General features: G+C 44.3%; 1 protein-coding gene across 1 annotated transcript in view; it reads left to right on the top strand.

The window, feature by feature from the left end:
* Positions 1–2,999: 2,999 nt before the first annotated feature.
* LOC103346610 (zinc finger protein 569) overlaps positions 3,000–25,068 on the top strand; it is a 51,515-nt gene continuing 29,446 nt past the window's right edge. The window contains 1 exon segment of the mRNA XM_051839864.2: positions 3,000–4,222. The gene's annotated coding sequence lies outside the window, so the exon portion shown is untranslated.

Below are 25,068 nucleotides of genomic sequence, written 5' to 3' on the forward strand. Positions count from 1 at the left end.
TTTTTCTGGCTATCGCAGGAGTCACTTTAAGACTTTAGGGTGGGATATCTGCTGTTCACCAGAAGGTGCTCTGCAACTGGGAGCTATCACAAAGCCTCGAGGCGGGGTTCCTGCTGCTACCACATCTCAAGTGACAGCTGGTGCCTAGGACTCTTTCTAGGAACTAGCACACTAAGTAGGGCAAAGGTTACTTCTAAGAACTAACTCACTAAGTAGGGCAAAGGTTACTTCATCTGGGATGGAGAGGAGTGGCTCTTCAGAGCCACAATAGCCAGGAATCAGGAGCTTCTTCTGGGTCTCCCACCTTGCTGTCAGGGGCCCAAGGACTTGGCCATTTTTCATTGGTTTTCTAGGCACATTAGCAGGGAACTGTATCAGAAATGGAATAGTCAGGACTAGAATCAGTGTGCATGTGGAATGCCTGTGTCACAGGTGGTGGCTTTTACACACCACACCACAACACTGGCCCCTACACCTGACTTTTCTAGATGTATTTAAATTGTTCTATGGGATTTTTTTCTGCTTTTGTTTCTAAGGTGTATTTTCTTTTATTTTTGTTAAAGATTTTTTTATTTGTTTAAAATGCAGAGTTACAGAGAGGCAGAGAGAGAGAGAGAGGTCTTCCATTTGATAGTTCACTCCCCAGATGACCACAATGGCCAAAGCTGCAGTGAGCTGAAGCCAGGAGCTTCTTTTGGGTCTCCCACAGGGATGCAGGGGCCTAAGGACTTAGGCAATCTTCTGCTTCTTTCCCAGGCCATAGCAGAGAGCTGGATCAGAAGTGGAGCAGCCAGGACTTGAACTGACACCCGTATGGGATCGCAGCACTGCAGGCGGCTTTACTTCCTAAGCCACAGTGCCAGCAACAGGTGAATTCTTTTCTAAGTTTTTTCATTCTAAATGCTCACAGCCTTCAGTGTCTAAGTTTGGGTGTGGGGGAGGCTGAATCTTGAGAGGCCTAGAGGAAATTTCCTGAGCCTGCCTCCAATTTGAAAACCTGTCTTTAAGTTTGAAATCCCTGGTAGCAAACACCCCAGCCCCAGGGCGCTTTTGCCTAATGATCATTAAGGTGGTAGGTGGTATAATAGGAGTGGCTAAGACTCTTTTGCATTACATCACCCCACCCCTTGCCTGCATCCAGTCATCTCATCTGCTCTGTACCTCCGCTATATATACACCTCCCTTTTATAATAATGAAGAGAGACCCTGCTTTGACTGGGCTCCACACCACGCCTGATTGTCCCCTGGGTTTGGGGAAGGCTGAGTGGCGGGTGGCACACTTCCCCTCCTCGGTCAAGGCAAGCTTTGGGCAGCCTGTCTAATTCTCCGGTGGTGGTGAGGAACAGTCACCACATTTGGGTACCTTTCCATTGGGTTTAACTTCTAAGTAATCTGGAGGAGCTTCCCATTAGAAGAAATACAGCACAAAAGAATTTTCTTTTTACCTTTTGGTTATTACAGAAGGGAAAGAAATTTTGTGTTTTGTCAAGATTATCTCATGTATTCTCTGACTTTGGGTTTAGAAAACTGAGTTTTAAGAGTTGAGATTTTTAGGCCGGCGCCGCGGCTCACTAGGCTAATCATCCGCCTTGCGGCGCCGGCACACCGGGTTCTAGTCCTGGTCGGGGCGCTGGATTCTGTCCCGGTTGCCCCTCTTCCAGGCCAGCTCTTTGCTGTGGCCCAGGAGTGCAGTGGACGATGGCCCAAGTCCTTGGGCCCTGCACCCCATGGGAGACCAGGAGAAGCACCTGGCTCCTGCCATCGGATCAGTGCAGTGCATGGGCCACAGTGCGCTGGCCACGGCGGCCATTGGAGGGTGAACCAACGGCAAAAAGGAAGACCTTTCTCTCTGTCTCTCTCTCTCACTGTCCACTCTGCCTGTCAAAAAATTAAAAAATTTAAAAAAAAATCTTGTGATAAAAAAAGAAAAAAAAAGAGTTGAGATTTTTAATATATTTTAAATGTCTACATTAATTAAATATTCAATATACTTAATATATTTATACATAATTTGACTTAATATTATGTAAGTGATTATTATCTCATAGTGATCAGGGATCCTATGTTGACCAATTATTTTCTTTTTAATTTTTGATCTCTTTTACAGTCTTTTCTAGAAAATCAAAATACTAAATTAACTGTTTTGACCTTGATTTATTAGTGGACCCCTGGAAATTATCAAAGGATTTAGTTTCAACTTGCAGAGGAGAGAGCTAATTAGGCTCACTTTGCGTGAAAAGATCTGCCAGTTGCAAGATCATAAACTTTGGGTACCTTTCCATTAGGTTTAACTTCTAAGTAATCTGGAGGAGCTTCCCATTAGAAGAAATACAGCACAAAAGAATTTTCTTTTTACCTTTTGGTTATTACAGAAGGGGAAGAAATTTTGTGTTTTGTCAAGATTATCTCATGTATTCTCTGACTCTGGGTTTAGAAAACTGAGTTTTAAGAGTTGAGATTTTAATATATTTTAAATATCTATATCAATTAAGTATTCAATATACTTAATATAAACATTTATACATAATTTGACTTAATATTAATGTAAGTGAATGATTATTATCTCATAATAATCAGGGATCCTATGTTGACCAAATGTTTTCTTTGTAATTTTTGATGTCTTTTACAGTCTTTTCTTGGCCAGTTGCAAGATCATATACTTTAAGTTACATTGATATAAAATGTTATTGATGTCAATTTTCCAGGAGTTATATAACATTGAGACAAGTCCGATATTCCTGGTGGGATATTATCAGTTGCTGTTCTTAAAAAAAAAAGGAGGAGGAATGCTTGGGTACTTTTTTTTTTTTTTTTTTTTTTTTGACAGGCGGAGTAAGACACTGAGAGAGACAGAGAGAAAGATCTTCCTTTTTCCATTGGTTCACCCCCCAGATGGCCGCTATGGCCAGTGCACTGTGCTGATCTGAAGCCAGGAGCCAGGTGCTTCCTTCTGGTCTACCATGCAGGTGCAGGGCCCAAGCCATTGGGCCATCCTCCACTGCACTCCTGGGCCACAAGAGATCTCAGGAGATGGACTGGAAGAAGAGCAACTGGGACAGAATCTGGCACCCCAACCGGGACTAGAACCTGGGGTGCTGGAGCCACAGGTGGAGGATTAGCCTAGTGAGCTGCGGCGCCAGCCAACGCTTAGGTACTTTTGAAGATCTTTGAAATTGCTCCTATGCCATCATTGCCTGAAATGATGGACTGGTTTGTAAAATACTGCTGTGCTTTTTAAAGTTCGGTGTGCATCTTCTTGTCCATTGGTAAATTACCTTCCAAATTTCAATTGTGATGATTTTAAGGTATACATGCTATGAGGTAAGGCATTTAGTCCCTTAATCTTGCTCCTAGAAGATACTTAGCAATGTTCTGTATCCAGTTCCCTTCTGTGTTTCTATGCTTGAGGAATTAAAAGATGGTGTAAACTGATTTGAGAAGAACTATAAACATCAATAAAACACAAATAAAATTGTATTATCAAATCTGCATGTTAAACTCTACCCTCTACACCTCTGCTAAAAGGTATATTGCTTTCATAATCATTTATTATGTGAGAGAAGTTTCCAGGAACAATGCAACCTGTAAGATGTTTCTGGAAGAAGACAGAGGTTATGAAGGAGCCAGGATTTGGGATCAGTTAGCATAAGAGAGTGCAATGCTTTAAGATTTTGATTCAGGAAAGAACACCAACTGATCCTTGAGATTTTGGGATGGGAAGGAAAAGAAGGGGGGATGTGAACAGAAGCGAACGCCCTCTGCTGGCCAGTATTTCTCCATCCACTCCACACTGAAGCCCTTGGGGATCGCCCACCGGTCTCTAGAAATGCGCAGCCTGGACTCCATTTCCCAGAGTCACCAGGTGCCCTGACGTATTCTGCGTTCTGAATGCCTGTGCGTGTGGACGTGGGAGTACCTGTGCCTGCATTTGCGCATGTCGGTGTCTGCCCTCTGGTGCAGAGTTGAGAACAGAGGAAGTTTATTCACGGGGAGTCAGCCTGAGAGGCCACGCTGCTCCTTCTCCCACATTCACTGCCACTCTTGCTCTGCACACAATCCCAGGAAGTCTGCGGAGACACCCTGAGCCGCCACCCGCTACTTCTGTGCCTCTTCATCTGCCGCCTGTGGTTCCCACATGCCGGGGACTTTTTCTGCCCCACACTCTCCGCTTTGCTTCCTGAGTGTCCTGAAGAAGGGGGACGGGCTCCCGGGACTTTCCACGGCAAGTATGGAGAACAGAAGGGGGCACAGATGTGTGTGTGGGAGAGAGGTGGGAGAGAGGGCGGGTGGCGGCTCCACAACATGGCTCACTTGCTTCTCAGTGATCCTGGTGGCTTCCCGGGGCATGGTCAGGGCTGGGACCTTGGCTCTCCTGTCTCCCGCCGCCAGTGCCCACCCTCCCAGTGCCGGCCGGTCCGCGTGTTACCTTGCTCAAATTTTCCTCAATGTGCTTTATGTGGTGGTTATGAAACAGAGAGCACTGGTGAGGGCAACTGCACAAGCAGGGCAGGTGAGAGGGTGGGGAAGGCAGGCCATGAGGCTCCCAGTTTGCTCTATTTAAATAAGCCCAGCTTCCACTTCGGGTGGGTCACAGAATGCCTTCTGGCTGCTGCTTCTGCGGGGCGGGGCTCAGTGGCCTTCAGAGGAGTGCGGGAGGCAGCAGGGTGGGAAGGAGGGCAGAATAGGAACTGCTCCATGGCCCCCATTCTGCACCTCATTGGGCCGTTGGATTCCCCAAGGACACACCTAGCAGCAGTGGCCCTGCTGCTGAGCTTTTCGCCAGAGGGAACGGCATGAAGGGTGAGCAGTAACTTTGCGGATTGGTCCTTCTTCCGTGTTTAGTTAACAGACTTTTTCAATCTGGAGTTTGAGGCCACAGAATCTTAGCTGATGATTTAATTGTCTGCTTTTCAATTTCTGTCATCAGCCCTTCTTCCTTCTCCTGTTAGGAAGGATGTCAACTGCTATTGCCTGTCACGGTGAGTGAACTGTGCGGGTCAACAACTGGAGCTATTTTAGTCTGGATTTGCATGAAGTGGAGAACTATAAAAAAGTAGCACTTTCTCTGCCCAGTTCTTCAGTCACCCAGTGCTCCACCAGGCTGATTATCTTACAGTCCATACTTTTTTTTAAAAAAAAAAGATTTATTTATTTATCTGAAAGTCAGAGATAGAGAGGGGCAGAGGCAGAGAGAGTGGGAGAGGTCTTCTATCTGCTGGTTCATTCCCCAGATGCCTGCAATGGCCAGAGCTGGGCTGACCTGAAGCCAGGAGCCAGGAGCTTCTTCTGGGTCTCCCATTGGGTGCAGGACCCAAGGACCTGGGCCATCGTCTACTGCTTTCCCAGGCCATAGCAGAGAGCTAGATTGGAAATGGGTAACTGGGACTTAGAAAAAATTCCCCCCTCCCTTTGAAAAAAAGCCACCTGGCATGGCCCATATGGGATGCGGGCACTGAAGGGGGCAGCTTTACTCACTCTGCCACAACCCTGGACCCCACACTGAACTAATGAAGAAGTCCAGTTACTTGTTCTGTGTTTTATCCATGACATTTTTTTTTAACATAGAATGACATTAGTTCTACATTTTCATAAAGACCGTGGTCTGGGGAAGCATCTGTACAAGTTGTTAATGTGAGGAGCAAAAAGAGGGGAAAGAAAGTTCACCTCTCCCCCAAAAGAGATGTAGAGTAGAAGTGACCTTGCAAACTGTTGCTGAGTGAGTTTCAGTGTAATGCAGTTTTCACATGAATAACTGAGTGATTCCAGTGTCGTGATAGAATGTCATTGTCACCAGATTACCAGTTTATGAAACTCACTTAGCATAATGAGGCCATCTAGGAAGTGAACACAGAAAGTGATTTCTGGATAGAGGGTGTTAGGGTGACAGCATTTCTCCTCTCAGCCCCAGTGTGTTGTTTGTGACCTTTTCCCCAGTGCCCTCCCTATCACAGTGCTTGTGAGTGGACAAGCGTTTTTGTGTTTCTGGTGGGAAGAGCTGCTTCACACCCATGAAACAACTGTAAGACCACTTTCTGAGCAACCATGTTGTTTGCCTGTTAATACGACTTGGAAAAAGCTGAGAACAGGATGCTTAGACTCATCAGGCTAACTGGCTGTCCTTGGCACATCCTTCCCCTCATGGCTATAGGTTTCTGGCAAGTTTTATAAAATGTGTAAGAGAGAAATATTTTGTATGAGATGCATAAGCTGGTAATGAAGTAGCACCTGGACAGTAGGGACTCCATTTTGGAGCACCTGAGACTCCATCTTGAGAAAGCACCCACCCACAACCATGAGACTCTGGTCTGAAACTATGATCTAAAGCACCATGCATTTGTATCCCTTCCTCCTTCTTTCCTTCAATGCTGGAGCAGCCTTAACAGAGTTAAACTGGGTAGCACTGGTCATTTTGGCTTTTGGTGCTTGGAAAGCAAGAGGAATTGTTTTTTCTGCAGAAAGGGATTGAGGAGGCACTAGACAAAGTCAGCAGTAGCTTTCTTGGCTCCATCATATGTCAAATTGAGTCAGAATATTTGTGGTCAGTTTTTTTTTTAAATTTTTTAAAACTTTTTTAAAACAGAAAGGCAGAATGAGAGAGGGACTTTTTTTATTTGTTCGCCTTAATTTTAATTTTTTTCTATTTTTAAAAGTTTTTTTTATTTATTTGAGATGTGGAGTTATAGGCAGAGAGAGAGAGAGAGAGAGAGAGGTCTTCCATCTGCTGGTTCACTCCCTAGTTGGCTGCAATGGCTGGAGCTTTGCTGATCTGAAGCCAGGAGCCAGGAGCTTCTTCTGGGTCTCTCACATGGGTGCATGGGCCCAAGGACTTAGGCCATCTTCTACTACTTTCCCAGGCCACAGCAGAGAGGTGGATTGGAAGAGGAGCAACCAGGACTAGAACCGGCGCCCATATGGGATGCCAGCGCTGAAGGTGGAGGATTAACCTACTGCACCACAGCACTGACCCCTCTTTATTCCAAGAGAGAGATCTTCATCTTCTGGTTCACTCCCCAAATAGCCACAACAGCCTCTGCTGTGCTAGACTGAGGCCAGGAGCCAGGAGCCAGATCTCCTACTTGGGTGTAGGGGCCCAAGTACTTGATCCCAGACCATTGGCAGGGAGCTGGATGGGAAATGGAGCCACCAGAACTGGTACCTATATGGGATGCCAGTGCTGCAAGGGATGTTTTCAACTAGCTGCACCATAGTGTGAACCCCTTTCTAAAACTTTTTAAAAGAAATTTATTTGATAGGCAGAGTTAGAGGAAAAGATACACACACACACAGATATCAATCTTCCATCCACTGGTTCACATCCTCAGTGGCTACAACAGCCAGGGCTGGGCTGGGTCAAAGTGGGAGCCAGGAGATTCATCCATGTCTTCCATGAAGGAGCAGGGACACAAGCACTTGGGCTATCCTCTGATAATTTCTCAGGCACATTACCAGGGAGCTGCATTAGAAGTAGGGTAGCTGGGACATGAACCACAGCCCATGTGGGATGTCAGTGTCACAGGCAGTGGCTTTACATAATATGCCTCAATACTGGCTCCACATATGCTGGAAACACATCTAAGGGTTATTAGAAGGCCAGTTGATTGCCATCATGCCATTCAGGTCTGTCCTACAGAACCATTTTGAAATAAGTAACATTTCTCTCATGACTGAACGTCAGTCTACAAGACTGCTTCCTAAGGGAGAGAGCTTCAGGGGCAAAGGGGGCAGTGATGTAGAAAGGGAGTAGGAGTGAAGGAGGAGGGAGGAGGTGGAGGTCAGTAGAGAGGTTGGGAAGTGCTCAAAAGCAAAAAGTAATAGGACGCAGGTCATTTGTGCAGATTGCCAAAATTAACCATGTATATTATAGCTTTTTAAAATTCAGAGTTAATTTCTGACATAATTTCTGATATAGTTAACTCTCATTTCTGTTTTTTCATATAATGTTTATAAGCAGTAGAGAATGGGTGTAATTAAATGCAAAACCATACTCCTATATAAGAAATTTGTATTAGATGCCAGCACCACAGGCAGTATTATTTCCTATGAAATTATTCCCATGTTTCCTGATTAACATTCTCTGTTGGTTGAAGAGGATGGCAGGTTGGGAGACCAGGGAAAGAGCGAGCACCTGTTTTCTGTTCAGTCATGCTGAGCTGCAGGGAAACTATCAGGGAAGTTTGTGAGCAGCAAAAGTGAGGTCAGAGGGTGAGAGAAAGCAGTGTAGAAGGTAAATAGAGAGGAAATAATTGCAGAACATATTCACAGATTAGTTTGGCAAAAGCCAAGTGTGATCAGAGACCTAAAAAGAGGGAAAGAAAAGTTGAAGACAGAGAGCAGAAGAAATGGGAAATTGGAAGCATCGGAAGGGAGTTTGACTCTGATCACACACACTTTTGGAAGGTGTGGGGAAACAGGCCCTTGCACTCATATTGGCAGGAGAATAACACAGTACTCTCTTTGGAGGATAATTTGGCAGATCAAAGTTCTTTAAATGTTAATGTCCCTTGCTAGGATTCAACTGCAAATTTATCTAACATATATTTGGTCAAATACATAAAGAGCAAGTCAGGTCTTTGTTGTGTTGTTGAAGATGGGAATAAAACAGAAGCAACCTAAATATATATTGATAGAGAAGTGGGAAAATGCATTATGGTATATCTGTACAGTCAAATACTAAATATGTAATAGGTCTGAAAAATGATGTAGGGACAGAGTACTTGTGTAAAACAAAGTACAGAAAAAATGCCCCTTTTAAAACAAAAGGGCACATGTGTATGTATCTCTAATTTTTTTTAAAAGATTTATTTACTTGAAAGAGCTACATGGAGAGAGGTGAGGCAGAGAGCGAGAGAGAGGTCTTCCATCTGATGGTTTCTCCACTTGGCTGCAATGGCCAGAACTGTGCCTGTCCGAAGCCAGGAGCCAGCAGCTTCCTCTGGGTCTCCCACATGGGTACTCTTGTATATATGCATATAGAAATCTCAGAAGATAATGTAAGAAATAGTTAAGAGTAGTTTGTTCTGCTTTCTCAGGCCATAACAGAGAGCTGGATTGGAAGAGGAGCAGCTGGGACAAGAATTGGTGCCCATATGGATGCTCGCACTTCGGGCCAGGGCGTTAACCCACTGAGCCACAGTGCTGGCCCCAGCCACAGTGCTGGCTCCATGTATCTCTTTTTATAAAATTTATTTATTCATTTTTATTTCATTCAGAAGGAGAGATTTTCCATCTCTCCCTTTGAATCTGCTGATTCACTCCCCAAGTGGCTGCAATGGCTGGGGCTGAGCCAGGCCAAATCCAAGAGCCAGGAGCCAGGAGCCAGGAGCCAAGAGCTTCAACCAGGTCTCCCACATGGACTTTGGCCATCTTTCACTGCTTTCCCAGGCACATAAACAGGGATTTGGATCAGAAGTGGAACAGTGCAACACAAACTAGTGCCCATAGTGGATGCCAGCATTAAAGGTGGTGGCTTAACCCATTTATGCCACAATGCTGGCCCTCTGCATATATATGTTTATGAAGGCACTTCAAAAAGTTCATGAGAAATGGAATTAAATATGGCATTATTTTGGTGCAAAACTTGCAATTCATTCACTTCTTTTCATAATACACACTACACAAATATTTTTGAAACCTTCTTGTATCCATGGACTTTGAAATTAGTTACAAGGGCTGGCACTGTGGTGCAGCAGGTAAAGCTGTCACCTGCTGTGCCCACTGAGCACCAGTTCAAGTCCCGGCTGCTCCACTTCTGATCCAGCTCTCTGCTATGGCCTGGGAAAACAGTGGAAGATGGCTCAAGTCCTTGGACCCCTGTACCCATGTGGGAGATCTGGAAGAAGCTCCTGGCTTTGGATCTGCTCAGCTCCAGCCATTGTGGCCATCTGGCGAGTGAACCAACAGATGGAAGACCTCACTCTCACTCTCACCCTCTCTGTTTCTGCCTCTCTGTAACTCTGATTTTCAAATAAATAAAAATTTAAAAAGAAATTAATTACAGAAAGCTAGACTTAATCATTTACATTTTTCATGATACTTTAAAGTACTCCTGTATATATGCATATAGAAATCTCAGAAGATAATGTAAGAAATAGTAAAGAGTAGTTTGTTCTGGGAAATATGACTAGTATAGAATGCAGGGAGTCATGCTTTCATTTTATACTCTTCTGCAGTCTTTTTTTTTTTTTTTTTGACAGGCAGAGTGGACAGAGAGAGACAGAGAGAAAGGTCTTCCTTTTCCGTTGGTTCACCCTCCAATGGCCGCCGCGGCCAGTGCACCGCGCTGATCCGATGGCAGGAGCCAGGTACTTCTCCTGGTCTCCCATGGGGTGCAGGGCCCAAGCACTTGTGCCATCCTCCACTGCACTCTTGGGCCACAGCAGAGAGCTGGCCTGGAAGAGGGGCAACCAGGACAGAATCCGGCGCCCTGACCGGGACTAGAACCCGGTGTGCCGGCGCCGCAAGGTGGAGGATTAGCCTAGTGAGCCGTGGCGCCGGCCTTCTGCAGTCTTTAATAGCTAACATGTGTGTTGTTATGAAGATGTACTTTTAAAGGTAGAGAAAGAGAGGGAGAAGTTGAGGGAGTGAGGGAGAGAGAGAACTTCCATCTATGTTTTCTTCTAGAAATGGCTTCAATATCTAGGGTGGGCTAGGATAAAGCCAGAGACCAGGAACCCTATCTGGGTCTCCCACATAGGTGATAGGGATCAATGTGGTAGAATGAGAAGGTGAGAAGGTTGTGCCAAGAGGGCCACTGGCAACAGAAACTGCCTGGCAACAGGCCGTGATTGGATGGCTTCAGAAACCACATGACAACAGAGCCTGGCTGGCAACAGGCTGTGATTGGATGGATTTGGAAACTGCCTGGCAACAGGCTGTGATTGGTTAGGGTATAGACCACCCCTTGACTGGATTGGCTGCCTTAGCTATATAAGCAGCTGTAGCAACTGAAATAGATGAGTCTGCAGACTGCTTGCCTCAGGCCTGCTTTCACCTGACTCCCGGGGTCTGTGTGGTGACTCTGCATCTCTTGCCCCCACCACGCTCTTCCTCTTAGAAATAAATCCACAGCTACAGGGATCTAGGCACTTGGGTCACTGTCTTTCCAGGTGCATTACCATGAAACTGGATTATCAGGAAGCTGGAACAGGAGAGCAGGTAGGACTCATATTAGGCTTTCTATTATGGGATACTGGTATTTTTTTTTTAATTTTTTTTTTGGACAGGCAGAGTGGACAGTGAGAGAGAGAGACAGAGAGAAAGGTCTTCCTTTGCCATTGGTTCACCCTCCAATGGCCGCCGCGGCCTGCGTGCTGTGGCCGGCGCACCGCGCTGATCCAATGGCAGGAGCCAGGTACTTATCCTGGTCTCCCATGGGGTGCAGGGCCCAAGCACTTGGGCCATCCTCCACTGCACTCCCTGGCCACAGCAGAGAGCTGGCCTGGAAGAGGGGCAACCGGGACAGAATCTGGCGCCCCGACCGGGACTAGAACCCGGTGTGCCGGCGCCGCAAGGTGGAGGATTAGCCTAGTGAGCTGCGGCACCAGCTTGGGATACTGGTGTTCTAAGCAACAGCTAAACCTGCAGAATCACAATGCCACCCCCATGTATTATTTTTATAATTAAAATGTCTAGATTTTGATTTTAAAATGATAATTTGTAGTTACACAAGACAGAAAAAGTATATTGTGCAATAATTGAGGAATTGAAAATGAAAAAGAATTTAGTTAATGATATGTCAATATCAGGGCCAGTGTTGTGGCACTATGGGTTAAGCCACCTCTGTATGCAAGCAATCCCACCTGCATGTTGGTTGCAGTCTCAGCTGCTCCACTTCCAATCCAGCTCCCTGCTCATGATGTGGAAAAACTCAAGGTAGATAGATAGTTCATGAGCTGAAAGCTACACCTCCTCCACCCCCAGGTAGTCCTATCACCCACATGTCAAGCAGACTATGTAAACACTGCCCTTTTGGAAGCTGTCGCTCCCCCTCTTCGTGGAGGAACGACACAGGACCCTGCGCTGTTCTTTCGTCTGCTCGGCCCTCCCCAGGTTTGCTGCTGGTTCTTCCCGGGTTGGCTACTATCCCTTCCACCTCCGTGGAAGGGCAGTTCCCCCTGGCCACATTCCCCACTTCCGCGGGGGAGCGGCACACCGCCGGCCGGCTCTCTGGGGGCTGCACGGGTGTTCCTTCAGCTAGATGTTCCCCATAGATGTTCCCGGTGCATGCCGTCTCTCTCCTCCTTTATAGTCCTCCTCCGCCAATCCCAACTCGGCTGCCCACATGCCGAGTACGCTGCTCTCCTCCAATCAGTAGCAAGTCCTACAGTTTATTGGTTGAACTGGAGGCAGCTGTGCGGAAGCTGTTTACTTCTCTCCCAGCGCCATATTGTGGGAGAGCAGATGCATAGAATAAGCCTTAATTCCAGTAACTTAGTCCAGTCCAGATTGCTCCCCACAGAAGCTCATAAGAAGCTTGGTGAAGGGGAATGCAAGCTTGTTCTCTCTCCCCTCATGGACACAGAAGAGCCTGGTATGGAAGTCTGTCTTTCCCCTTCCTGCCACACTCTGCTTTAATAAAGACTATTTATTCCTATGTATTCTCACTGTAAATAAGCCTCATCATGCTGCATGTTTTATTTGTGCCTGAACTTAGAATTCTTCTTTAAGTAAAAGGCAAGAGCATGAAATTGAAGTTTGAGCCTAAGCTAGCCCACAACACTAGTGCACCTGGGAAAGTAGCCCAAGTGCTTGTGTCCCTGCCATCCGTGTGGGAACTCAGATGGAGTTCTAGGCTCTTGGCTTTGGCTTATGATGGGACAAGGACATAAGCTTCAGTCATTTTAGGTTCTTGCTACCCCTGTCTTCTTTCAAGAGACCAGTCCTGTCTCACATCCTATATTGTTCCCACCTCACCCCCTACATTCTTCTCCAGGTTTGGAAGCCCTTGAAAAACTTGAAAAACCTATATGAAGAAGCTCATCTCTACCTACTATTCCCTACCTTTACCCTAACCCACCTAAGATATAATAAGGCCCAGGTTGCTGGTGTCTGGGACTTCAGCCACATGTTTGGTCTTTGTGCACACTGGCAGCTGGTCAACTTCTGCAAGTTCATTTTCTTTGAATAAATTCAGTCTGTGAGTTCGTATCATCTCCTTACATGTGGTGTGCCATGTGAGGGGGGAGTGAGGGAATGGCAACTGGCTCCAATCAACCACTCCTTTTGATAAGAGCTGTGCATATCAACCTTTCTCCAGACTTCATTCTCCTTTCTGAACTCTTTTCCCTTTTTACTGTCTCTGCCCCCCCACCTTCTCTTTCCCACCATGTTCTTTTCCCTTCTGACTCAGATGGTGCTGAGAGATGCTCTCCAGATCACTTTCTCATCTGCTTGCACTTTCTCATTTCTCAATGCATTCACAGAGCCTTTGCCAGATCTCATCACTGCAGGCCACAGTGAACCTAATTCTCAACCCACTGGCTTGGTAAGAGAGGTCTCTGTCACCTCAAGCATATTGGGGCGATGCTCATGAGGCTTCTTCCTCCCTTTAGTGCCTGGGGTATTTGGTTGGGCCAGTTCGTGCCCCCTCTTAGGGCCTGGCATGTTTAGTCAGTTTCCTTCTCTTGGGGGAAATGCTTATCTGTAACAGCTTAAAACTGGGACACCAGTCCAAGCTTGGGGATTCTCGTGGTCTCCTCTTAGAGAACTCAGAACTTAGGTTCTCGGTTGGGGTGACTCTTTCCTGAGGGACACCCTGTGAAAGGACCTTCTTCCTTCAGGCTGTATTTTGCTTAATTCATGGGTTCTAAATCTCAATTCCCCTCTAGTCTGCCTCTTTTTTTTTTTTTTAGATTTTATTTATTTTATTTGAGAGTTATAATTACAGACAGTGAGAGGGAGAGACAGAGAGAAAGGTCCTCCTTCCATTGGTACACTCCCCAAATGGCCACAATGTCTGGAGCTGCACCAACCTGAAGCCAGGAGCCAGGAACCTCTTCCCAGTCTCCCACGTGGGTGCAGAGGCCCAAGGACTTGGGCCATCTTCTACTGCTTTCCCAGGCCATAGCAGAGAGCTGGACTGGAAGTAGAGCAGCCAGGACTAGAACTGGCACTCACGTGGGATGCCGGCACTACAGGCGCAGGATTAACCTACTGTGCCACACCACAGGCCCTTCTAGCCTGCCTCTTAAAGACTTTTGGAAGAAGAGCTTGAATGAGGAGATAAAGCAGAGGTGATTAATCTACCTCTGCACTGAAATTTGGCCTCAACGTAAGTTGGACAATGATTCTAAAATGGGCAGAATTTGGCATGTTCGTCTCATAGTTCTCTAAGATTTTAGTAACTTTACACAGAGAAATGGCAAGTTGTCAGAGGTCCCCAGATCCAAGCCTTTTTCCTCCTTTGGATCAACTTTGCTCACTCCAAGTTCTCATAGAAGAAGATGGCCTGGGGCCTCCCCTTCAATCTGTCACTTCCCCCCTCCACCTGAGAAGTCAGCATCTCAGGAACACAGCACTCACTCACTCCACCCCACCCTATCTCACAGCCTCCTCCTCTTCCCTTCACCAAGGGCAGCAGGGGCAGTTGCTACCCCTCCACCATCTTCTCCCCTGTATTCTCTTTATCCTGTTCTCCCAAAGGGAGAAAAATTTCCCTGTAAGCCCTCTCTGCTCCTCCCTATTCCCACCCCTGAGATCCTGACCCAGCAGAGGATCCTTTCCCCTACTTGCTCCAGGGCCCCCCTGAGCCTCCATCTGGTACTTCCTCTCTGGCAGGCCATCTGATTCCCCTACATCCAAGCTTTTGTCCTCCTCCAGAGGTCAGCATTCCCCATTGCAAGCCCTCAGCAGGAGAAAGGCTTGGAGCCACCTCTTGAATCCTTTCCCTTCTTTCACTTTTGCTCTTCCCTCAGGTCATTGCTGCCTCAGGAACATGACCTGTTACTTGCCCTGTCCCCCATCTGGCTCTTCCCTTCTCCTTCCCCCCAGCAGCAGCCACAATCACCTCTCCTCTCTTCCTGACCCCTCCTTGATCTGCCACTCTCCCCCTGGGTGCAGCAAGAGTGTGAAATCTAGCAGCATGTTTATTGCTCTGGGAAGCACTCTCTCTGGGAATCCCAAACTCCTAAGATAATGTGCTGTAAACTTCACCAAGGAGCTTTTCTCTCATACCAGCCCACCTTATCAGGCTCCATGTGGCAAGCTGCACTTCCCCCAACAAGCAGATTAAGAAAGGATTCTGCCTGCTCTTCAAATGCAATGAAGCCCAACTTCAACACCCCCACCCTCACCCCCACCCCCTGTCATGGGGAGCTCAGTCCCTATTCTCCCTTTACAAGCCTCCACCACATTCTGCCCTCTGTAAAATCAAGTCTTTTTTAAAAAAATAAAGAAAAAGGTTTATTTATTTATTTAAAAGGCAGAGTTACAGAGAGGCAGAGGCAGAGAGAGAGAGAGGTCTTCCATCTGCTGCTTCACTCCCCAGTTGGCTACAATGTCTGGAGCTGTGCTGATTGGAAGCCAGGAGCCTCCTTCTTCTGTGTTTCCCACAGGGTACAGGGGCCCAAGGACTTGGGCCATCTTCTACTGCTTTCCCAGGCCATAGCAGAGAGCTGTATTGGAAGTGGAGCAGCCAGGACAGGAACAAGCACCCACATGGGATGCTGGCACTGCAGGTGGAGGCTTTATTCCCTATGCCACAGCAGTGGCCCATAAAGTCTTCTTTAATTAGCTACTTCCTCTCCTTCTATGAGTCCTAAAATCCTAAAACCTAACATAATGCAGCCACATCTCACACTGCTACTCTATATCACATCTAAATTCTCTCTCACATGAAGACAAAAATCTCTGTTCCAGCCGTCTCCAGTAATATATTTGGCAGTGCTAGCAAAGAAATCCCAGGAACTGTGGCAAGTCCTGAGCAACTTCACTTGAAAGAATGCCCCATGCCTAAGCCTTCTTCTATCTTTTCCCCTGCCTTGTCTAGCGGCAGTCAAAATCTCTTCGCTAATATTTCATGGAGACAAAGTCTTGTCTGTTATTTTAACCTGGCCACCTTGGAATTTCTCACGTCCTTCACCAAGAGGGCCACCAAGTCCTTCCTAAAGTCCTGGTAGGAATTTCAGGAATTCCACACCCATGAAGCCCTCTACCCAGCAATATTCCACACAAGGAGTGGAAAGGAAATAAAGGGCCTCTCCCATGGAAACATTACCCTGGGAGATAGCTCTCCTAATCTATGTGGAATAATGCTCAAACCAACTGGCTCACTGGGTTCATTACTATTTCCAGGCACAGCTCTCTCTCCACACTAGCACTTCATTCTGTCACCTATTAGATTGTCCTCATTGGGAATCTCTTCAACAAGAAGGTGCCCATCTGCTCTGATGAACGCCCTCCTTCATTAAATCTAATGTGATGTTGAACAATCACTAGTGAGTAACTCGTCTGTGGCACCCTGGCCACTGGGCACAGTCAACCTTGGGGTCATGGAGCTGCCTGAAGATGTAGTTGTTTCAGACAGTTCCAAGTAGCTGATAGTTGACCAAACATTATTAGCCCAAGGTGTTTTCTGGGTAAAAAACTAGACTCAACTTCATTTTAAAATCCAAAATGATGTCTTTGGTAAATAACAATCTCATGCATGAAATTTTGGTTCAGCTGTAAAATTCAACTGGACATTGGGTTTGAAAGAATTTCTGTCTTGAATCTAGGAAGATTATTTAAAGAATTATTTTATTTATTTGAAAGACAGAGTTACAGAGAGAGGTACAGCCAGAGAGAGAGGTTGCTCATTCAACTGGTTCACTCTCCAAAAGACCGCAATGGCCAAAGCTGATCTGATCTGATCCAAAGCCAGGAACCAGGAGCTTTTTAGAAGTCTCCATGGGTGCAGGGGCCCCAGGATGTGAACCATCTTCTACTGCTTTCACAGGCCATGGCAGAAAGCTGGATCAGAAGTGGAGCAGCCGGGACTTGAACCATCACCCATATGGGATGCTGGACAAGCTGGGGCTTTAACACACTGCACCACAATGCTGGCTCCTATTTTGTAATCTCTGATTTACAGTCTATAAAAAAATTTAAATTTGTTAACAAATATGTTTTTATAAATGTTCATATATGAAAAATTATTCAAGACTGCTTGAGACTAAAGTCGAAATTTGCTATATTTTATTTAGAAAATGTCTTAATTTGGAGATTTTTAAAGGATCATTTCAAAATGTAACTCAAGGAAATCAGCAGAATTATTTGGGAATTGTCTTAACCTCTAATTCTGAAATAGATTTAAACATTTCCTTTTAATAGTTTTTTGTTTAATTGATGACACTTTCAGTTTCCTACCAACTCCAGTAAGTCTTTTCTTCCTTTTTTTTTTTTTTTTTTTTTTTTTTTTGGACAGGCAGAGTTAGACAGTGAGAGAGAGACAGAGAAAGGTCTTCCTTTTTCTGTTGGTTCACCCCCCAAGTGGCCGCTACAGCCGGTGTGCTGCACCACACTGATCTGAAGCCAGGAGCCAGGTGCTTCCTCCTGGTCTCCCATGTGGGCACAGGGTCCAAGGACCTGGGCCATCTTCCACTGCACTCCCAGGCCACAGCAGAGAGCTGGACTGGAAGAGGAGCAACCAGGACAGAATCCGGCACCCCAACTGGGACTAGAACCCAGGGTGCCGGCACCACAGGAGGAGGATTAGCCAAGTGAGCCATGGTGCCAGCTTCTTCCCTATTTCTGACTGTTAAAAATTATTTCAAATTATGAAATGATTTTATATGCTAACTCATTTAAGGTTTTACTTTTCCATTTTAGAAAAAGACCAAAGAGATCAATTGTTTAAAAACACCTGAGTTTTTATTAATAAGAGTTGTGGTTTGTTTGATTATATGCTCATTTTAAAGCATTTGAGGGGATCACTTTTGAACAATGATCAAGTCTGGTCTATATTATATTAAGATGTTAAGGGATCCTATTTCTACCAGACATTTTAAGCCTTGGCATCTTTGCAGATATTCAAAAAATAAAGTTCCAAATTCTTTGGACTTTGATATTTCCAGTTGGGCCCCTGGAAATGCCAAAGGATATTTCTTTCATCTTGTAGAGACATCCACTAATTAGGCTAATTGGATTATATTAAAGGTAGTGTCAAGATGTGAAGTGGTACTAAATGTTAAATTATGATGATGTAAAATGCTATCAATACAAATGTCCAAATGCTACAAAAGTCCTATCATCTTGCTGTGTTGCTGTCAGTCATAATGGTTATCTTAATGAAAAGTTCCTAGAGGCCTAAAAGAGATAAATGTTTTATGAAATCTTGCAGATGCTTTTGAAAATACTGTTTGGAGTAGGCAATCATCTCTTCTTTTTAGTTAATGAGTTTATAAATTTAACCATTTACAACTTTACCTATTTAAAGTCTTTCATCATTCACATTTTGTATTCTGCTCCAAGTACTAAAAATCATATTTACTGTTCATGGAAATTAAAACATTGTTGGCTCTATGTTTAAAATGTGTAATCTTCAAGGTTCTGAAAGACTTTTTGCTTGTATTCAATACTTTGGGACAGTTGGATATGCAGGTAATGTCCAGTAATGGACTACAGGTTCCAACTAAGAATTAGTATAGTGAATTCAGGCTACTAGCAGCAGGAAGTAATTCTAATTGATTAGTGATATATTTTTTTTTTTTTTGACAGGCAGAGTAGATAGTGAGAGAGAGACAGAGAGAAAGGTCTTCCTTTGCCATTGGTTCACCCTCCAATGGCCGCCATGGCCAGCGCACTGCGGCCGGCGAACTGCACTGATCTGAAGTCAGGAGCCAGGTACTTATCCTGGTCTCCCATGGGGTGCAGGGCCCAAGATTGGTGGCAATTTTTAAAAAGGCAGTTAAAGATTTTAAAAGCTTTATTGAAGCTCTTTTGTTTTTCACTCCTGTAATGCATGATATATAAGTGTGTATATATTGTATGTCTACATGGGGAAATTTATGAAGAGTTATATTATAATTGACTTAAACTTGTGTTATATATTCAAGAAATAGTTTCAACTATATATATATATATATATATATATATACTGTTGTCTAAACAAGATAAGAGTCGGAGAACTCAGAGGGCTTCCATAGCCTTGGAAACTCATGACTGGAGCATAGGGAGATTACTGAGGCCATAGACAGGAGTGTCAATTGGAAAAGTCAACAACAGGAGTCACTGTGCACTTACTCCTCATGTAGGATCTCTATCCTTAATGTGCTGTACATTGAGATTTCATGCTATAACGAGTACTCAAACAATATATTTCACTTTGTGTTTCTATGGGGGTGCAAACTGTTGAAATCCTTACTTAATGCATACTAAACTGATCCTCTGTAAAAAAAAAAAAAAGAAAAAAAAAAAAGAAATTATCAATTCCCAACTTGACTCTCACTGGGATTAAACATGACAATAGGTCTGCTCTGATTTCATCATCATTTAAAAAAAATCATCTATTATTTTTCACTTTATGTTTCTGTGTGGGAGCAAACTGTTGAAATCCATACTTGATGTATACTAAGCTGATCTGTATATTAAGATAATCAAAAATGAATCTTGATGTGAATGGAAAGGGAGAGGGAGTGGGAAAGGGGAGGGTTGTGGGTGGGAGGGACGGTATGGGGGGGAAGCCATTGTAATCCATAAGTCGTACTTTGGAAATTTATATGCATTAAATAAAAGTTTAAAAAAAATAAAAAAATAAATAAAAGTTAAAAAAAAATTTATAGAAAGTATTGAACCATTTGGTAAATGTTTTCATAAGTTATTTAACAGTTAAAATTGTTTGCTAAGTTTTCACTTGATATTGTTACTAAGAGTAAACAATCTGGATAGCCTAATTCCCCCTTTTCTCTGTTCTCTTCAAGGTAGGAAACTGATTCTGTTTTGAAGGGCTCTCCATCAGGATGTATAGTCTGATCTTTAAGCTTTATAAAAAGGATGGCTAGCAATTTTCTGTAATAATATCCTGGCCACATATAGAAGAAATTTTGATTTTACAGCTAGATTTATTTTGCCATGAGCACAGTAAACATTTAAAACCTTCCTTTTCAAACCAAACTAAGAGAGAGAGGATCTTAATAATTACTTCAAAATGCATGACAGTTTAGATAAGATGGTCTTAATGTTTGATCTTACCTAGAGGGACATACCTTTCCTTATGGGCATAATCTTATCTTTCTTTTTTTATTTTTATTTTTTAAAGGTTTATTTTTATTTTATTTATCTGAAAGAATTACAAAGAGAGAGAAGTCTTTCATCTGCTGGTTCACTCTGCAAATGGCCACATGAGCAGAACTATTCCAAATCCAGGAGCAGAGCTTCTTCCTAGTTCTCCCACATGGATCCAGGGGCCCAAGGAATTGTGCCATCCTCTGCTGCTTTCCCAGGTGCATTAGCAGGGAGCTGGATCAAAAGTGAAGCATCTGGGACTTGAACTGGCATCCATATGGTGAACCAGCACTGCATGCTGGGGCTTTAACCTGCTGTGCCACAGTACCAGCCCTGAAAAACACTGTGATAACATGCCTGTGACCACAGATTTGTAGCTCTGGCCACCAAGGATTAGGGATGGGATCGAGCACCCCCTTGGCTGACCTTCCCGAAGGCTGCCTCTATAGTCTACTTTAACAGAGACTAGGAGGAAGAAGAGTTATTTAGGCAGCCAATGTACAGGAGCAATGTAAGGATAGATGGCAGGCCAATTAATGGCTGCCTTACATAGGAGTCTTCCACCAAGGAGACCCAACAAAGCCGGTCTACTGCAAATGGCACTGATAGGCAATATGAGCAATCTGGGCATTGGGCAAGCAGCAGTCATGCTAGAAGATGGCTCCTGAAGGGGTCTGACAACTCTACCAAGAGCGACACTAGTGGAAATGGAACTGCTCTGGAGGTTGAAGGACTCCAGGGTCAGAGCTGCAGACCCTGTTGGCCATCCCTAAACTGAAAAAGCCCTTCACTCTTCCCAACTTCCAAAGCAACCAGCATGGTTGAAGGGATGACCTAGGATCAGTAACATTGCAGGTAGAGCTCTAAATTTCTTTTAGAGATGTCACCTATTAAAACTAATCTATTCAGGCCAGCTCTCCTCCCAGGCCAACTGGGTAATGGAAGTCAACAGGGTGTCTTCCCTAAGGAGGTTCCCACCTCATTTATGACGTCACTTACAGTACCCCATGTGAAAAGATAGATAGGTCTGGGCCTCACTTATACCTGGCCAGGTGTTAACATCCACCTGATAATTATCAAGCCCTTCTTGTCAGTTTCCTTTTATCTCTCAATGGAAAAACTCCCTCTTGGTTTGGACAGCACCTTTCTTAGATACTCTAATACTGACTGTTTTGGTCTCTGTGTATCTAATTTGCTTGTTAGATTAATTTTCTCCAGACTTAAGCAGAGAAATTCTAGATGGTCATGCACATGAAACCTTGAATGGAGACAGTTTCTGTGAGCTGGCACTGCAACCCCCTTGAGAGGCCAGCTTCTGCTGGAATGCTGTCTTGATTACAGGTCCCTACTTCACCCCTGTTCAGCTGGAAGAAAGCAGAACAGTCTTCGCCTTAGCCCCTGACAGCAACCAGGGTTCCATAAACAGAGGGAGGAAATGAGGGGCCCCAGGACTAGAAGCAGGCCAGACTAACTACCCACAGCTCCTTGACTACACATACACACTAAACAAAACAGGAGCGCTCAGGCATACATCTGTCTTCACATTAACTGGGCAGGACTCTTTTGCTCTCCTATATCCCTCTTTGTTCTCCTCATTTTGGCCATCTTTCCCACCATGGGCAATGTTTCTAATTTCTCCTTTTATCCTCATAATCATAATGCTTCCATTATTACCATGTACAATTAACATATTTCAAAAGTCTTTACAGGAAAGCCATTGTAACACATGAGTCGTACTTTGGAAATTTATATTCATTAAATAAAAGATTAAAAAAAAAAAAGTCTTTACAGGAGCATATGACTACTATATCCCCAGCAATTATGCAGGAAAAACCCAAGACTGCTCTTCAATCAATCCAACCCAGAGTATATGTCAATGGTTCATATCAGCAAGAAGTAGCCAGAAAGAAACTGGCACCCCATGTCCTTATCTATACTCAGGGTCAGGACTGATGGAACAAGGACATAAGCCTCAGTCATTTCAGGTTCTTGTTACCCCTTCTGTTTTCTTTTCTTTTCTTTTCTTTTCTTTTCTTTTCTTTTCTTTTCTTTTCTTTTCTTTCCTTTCCTTTCCTTTCCTTTCCTTTCCTTTCCTTTCCTTTCCTTTCCTTTCCTTTCCTTTCCTTTCCTTTCCCTTCCTTCCTTCCTTCCTTCCTTCCTTCCTTCCTTCCTTCCTTCCTTCCTTCCTTCCTTCCTGTTTTCCTTCCTTTCTTCCTTTCAATATTTATTTTTAATTTGAAAGAGTTACACAGAGAGAAGGAGAGGCAGAGAGACTGAGCAAAAGAAGTCTTCCATCTGCTGCTTCACTTCTCAAATGTCTGCAATGGCCAGAGCTGAGCTGATCTGAAGCCAGGAGCCAGGAGCATCTTCCGGGTCTCCCACAAAGGTGCAGGGGCCCAAGGACTTGGGCCATCTTCTAGTGTTTTCTCTGGCCACAGCAGAGAGCTGGATCAGAAGAGAAGCAGCCAGAACTCAAACTGGCACCAGAAGGGATGCTGACACTACAGGCTGGGTTTTAACCTGCTGTGCCACAGTGTCGGCCCCACAAAATTAGTTTTCTGAATAAGTTATTTCTTTTTTAATTAAGCAATGGATAATTAAATTTCACCATCCAAAAATCACAGACTCATGGGGAGGTACATAGTGAATAGAGTTTAAAAATGAAAGCCTTGAGGTGAGTGTTGTGTTGCAGTGGATTAAGCTTCCACCTGGCTTGTCCTTATCCCATGATGGAGTACATAGAGTCTATTCCTGTCACCACTCCAATCCAGCTTCCTGCTAGTGCACAAGAATGAGAAGCAACATATGAGGTTCCAAGTACTTAGATTCTTTCCACCATCATGAGGGACCCTGGCTCCTGTGTCAGCATGGCCCACTTTCATTTGGGAAGAGAACCAACAGATGGATTGTCTTTCTGTATCTTTGTGCATTCTCCTTTTTTGTTCACTCTTTCAAGTAAATAAATGAATGCATAAATAATTTTTTCTAAATGAGGTGACTTAAAAGTGGTCAAATGTTTGCTATTTTCTTTACATGAACAGAATGGAGTGGACAGAGCAGATGTGTGTGGTCCGTGTAATTCCATTTAAGCAGCTCTGTGAGTGGTCATTTCTATAACGTTTTCCTTCAAGATGGCATCATACGTGGCAGACCAGGAAACTCCATCCCTGGCCATCTTCCACATTAGAGCACTTTGCTCATCATGCACTATCAAGTCCAATTGTAGCCACTGACTAAGTTCTTTGCAGGATTAAGATTGAGAAAGAGACTTGCCATTGTCTCAGTATGATATGTGCTCATCTCTCTTCCTGCCTTTGGTTAAGACCAAATGTGAGAAATTACCCCTTTGAATCAATTTGTATTCTCACCAGAGATCTCTGGACCCTATCAGCAGTTGGCATTGGCAACCAGATGAAGAAGGGAGATCCTTGGTAGTTTTGGGTACAATCATTGTATCCTGGAAATCTCCCCTCCCTTGGCTTCTGGAACACTTGACTGCCATTGTCTACTTCTTTAGGACTCAAACCTAGGTACTCCTACACATGATGAGTAACCTGTTACCCACTCTTCCAAATAGCTACTTCTTCTTTTAATAGAGTTCCATTTTGTCTACTCCATTAAGGATATCCATCAGGGATAAATGTTTGCTAACTTGTCTTTTGATAATTTTCCTAGAACTTAAAATATACATTTACAACTCATTTAAACTGACTTTCAATTAGCAGTACACTATTTATTGGGTACTAAAACTATTATATTTCTATAGTTTCTTTTAAAATTTTTTTACTTTTTTATTTGAAAGAGTTATATATAGAGAGAGAATCTTCCAACTGTTGGTTCACTCCCCAGATGGCTACAATAGTTAAGGCTGGGATAGGCTGAATTCAGGAGTCAGGAGCTTTTTCTGAGTCTCCCTTGGGAATGGCAGGGGTCCAAATAATTGGGCCATTTTTGCTGTTTTTCTTAGGCTATTATCAGGGATCTGGATTGGAAGTGGAGGAGTTTGGCACAGATCAGCACCCATATGGGATGCTGCCATTGCATATGGTGACTACCACTACTCCGTGCTGCTTGCCCTTCTCTAATTTCTTTCAGCTATTAGAAGCTACAACTATCCAGTTCATTGTTTATATTATTGCTTTAAATAAATATTTATCCATTAGATGAAGTGGAAATAAGTTAAATATTGTATTATACTTTTTTTGGAGATTTAAAAGTATTCATTCGAGGGGCCGGCACTATGGCACAGTAGGTTAATCCTCTGCCTATGGCACAGGCATCCCATATGGGCACTGGTTCTAGTCCTGGCTGCTCCTCTTCCCATCCAGCTCTCTGCTGTGGCCTGGGAGGGCAGTGGAGGATAGCCCAAGTCCTTGGGTCCCTGCACCTGTGTGGGAGACCAGAAAAAAGCACTTGGCTGCTGGCTCTGGATTGGCACAGCTCTGGCCATTGTGGCCACCTGGGGAGTGAACCAGTGGATGGCAGACCTTTCTCTCTGTCTCTCCCTCTCATTGTCTGTAACTCCATCTCTCAAATAAATAAATAAATAAAAACATTTTAAAAAAAAGTATTTATTAGAATCAAGGCCCTCCAGCCAGAGTGGCATGGAGTGGAGATTCCAAGAGAGGAAAACCCAAAGGGGACTGATGGCAGTTGGCTTTAAGTACAATTTTGAAGGAAAAAAAAAATGTGGCAAACAGATTGGCATGTTACCAGGTGGAGACAAAAATCATCAAAAGACCTCATTTGCAATTCTCCATCCTGTCTGGCCTGCTAAGGGTGGGAGCTCAGGAGGAGCTCCTTTGCTATTCTCAAGGTAAATTTGGAGATTCAGAAAGAAGGAGGGCAGTGTGTTCGTTCTTGCTAAAG

Source organism: Oryctolagus cuniculus, chromosome 8 (genome assembly GCF_964237555.1).
Source record: "Oryctolagus cuniculus chromosome 8, mOryCun1.1, whole genome shotgun sequence".
NCBI classification, from domain to species: Eukaryota; Metazoa; Chordata; class Mammalia; order Lagomorpha; family Leporidae; genus Oryctolagus; species Oryctolagus cuniculus.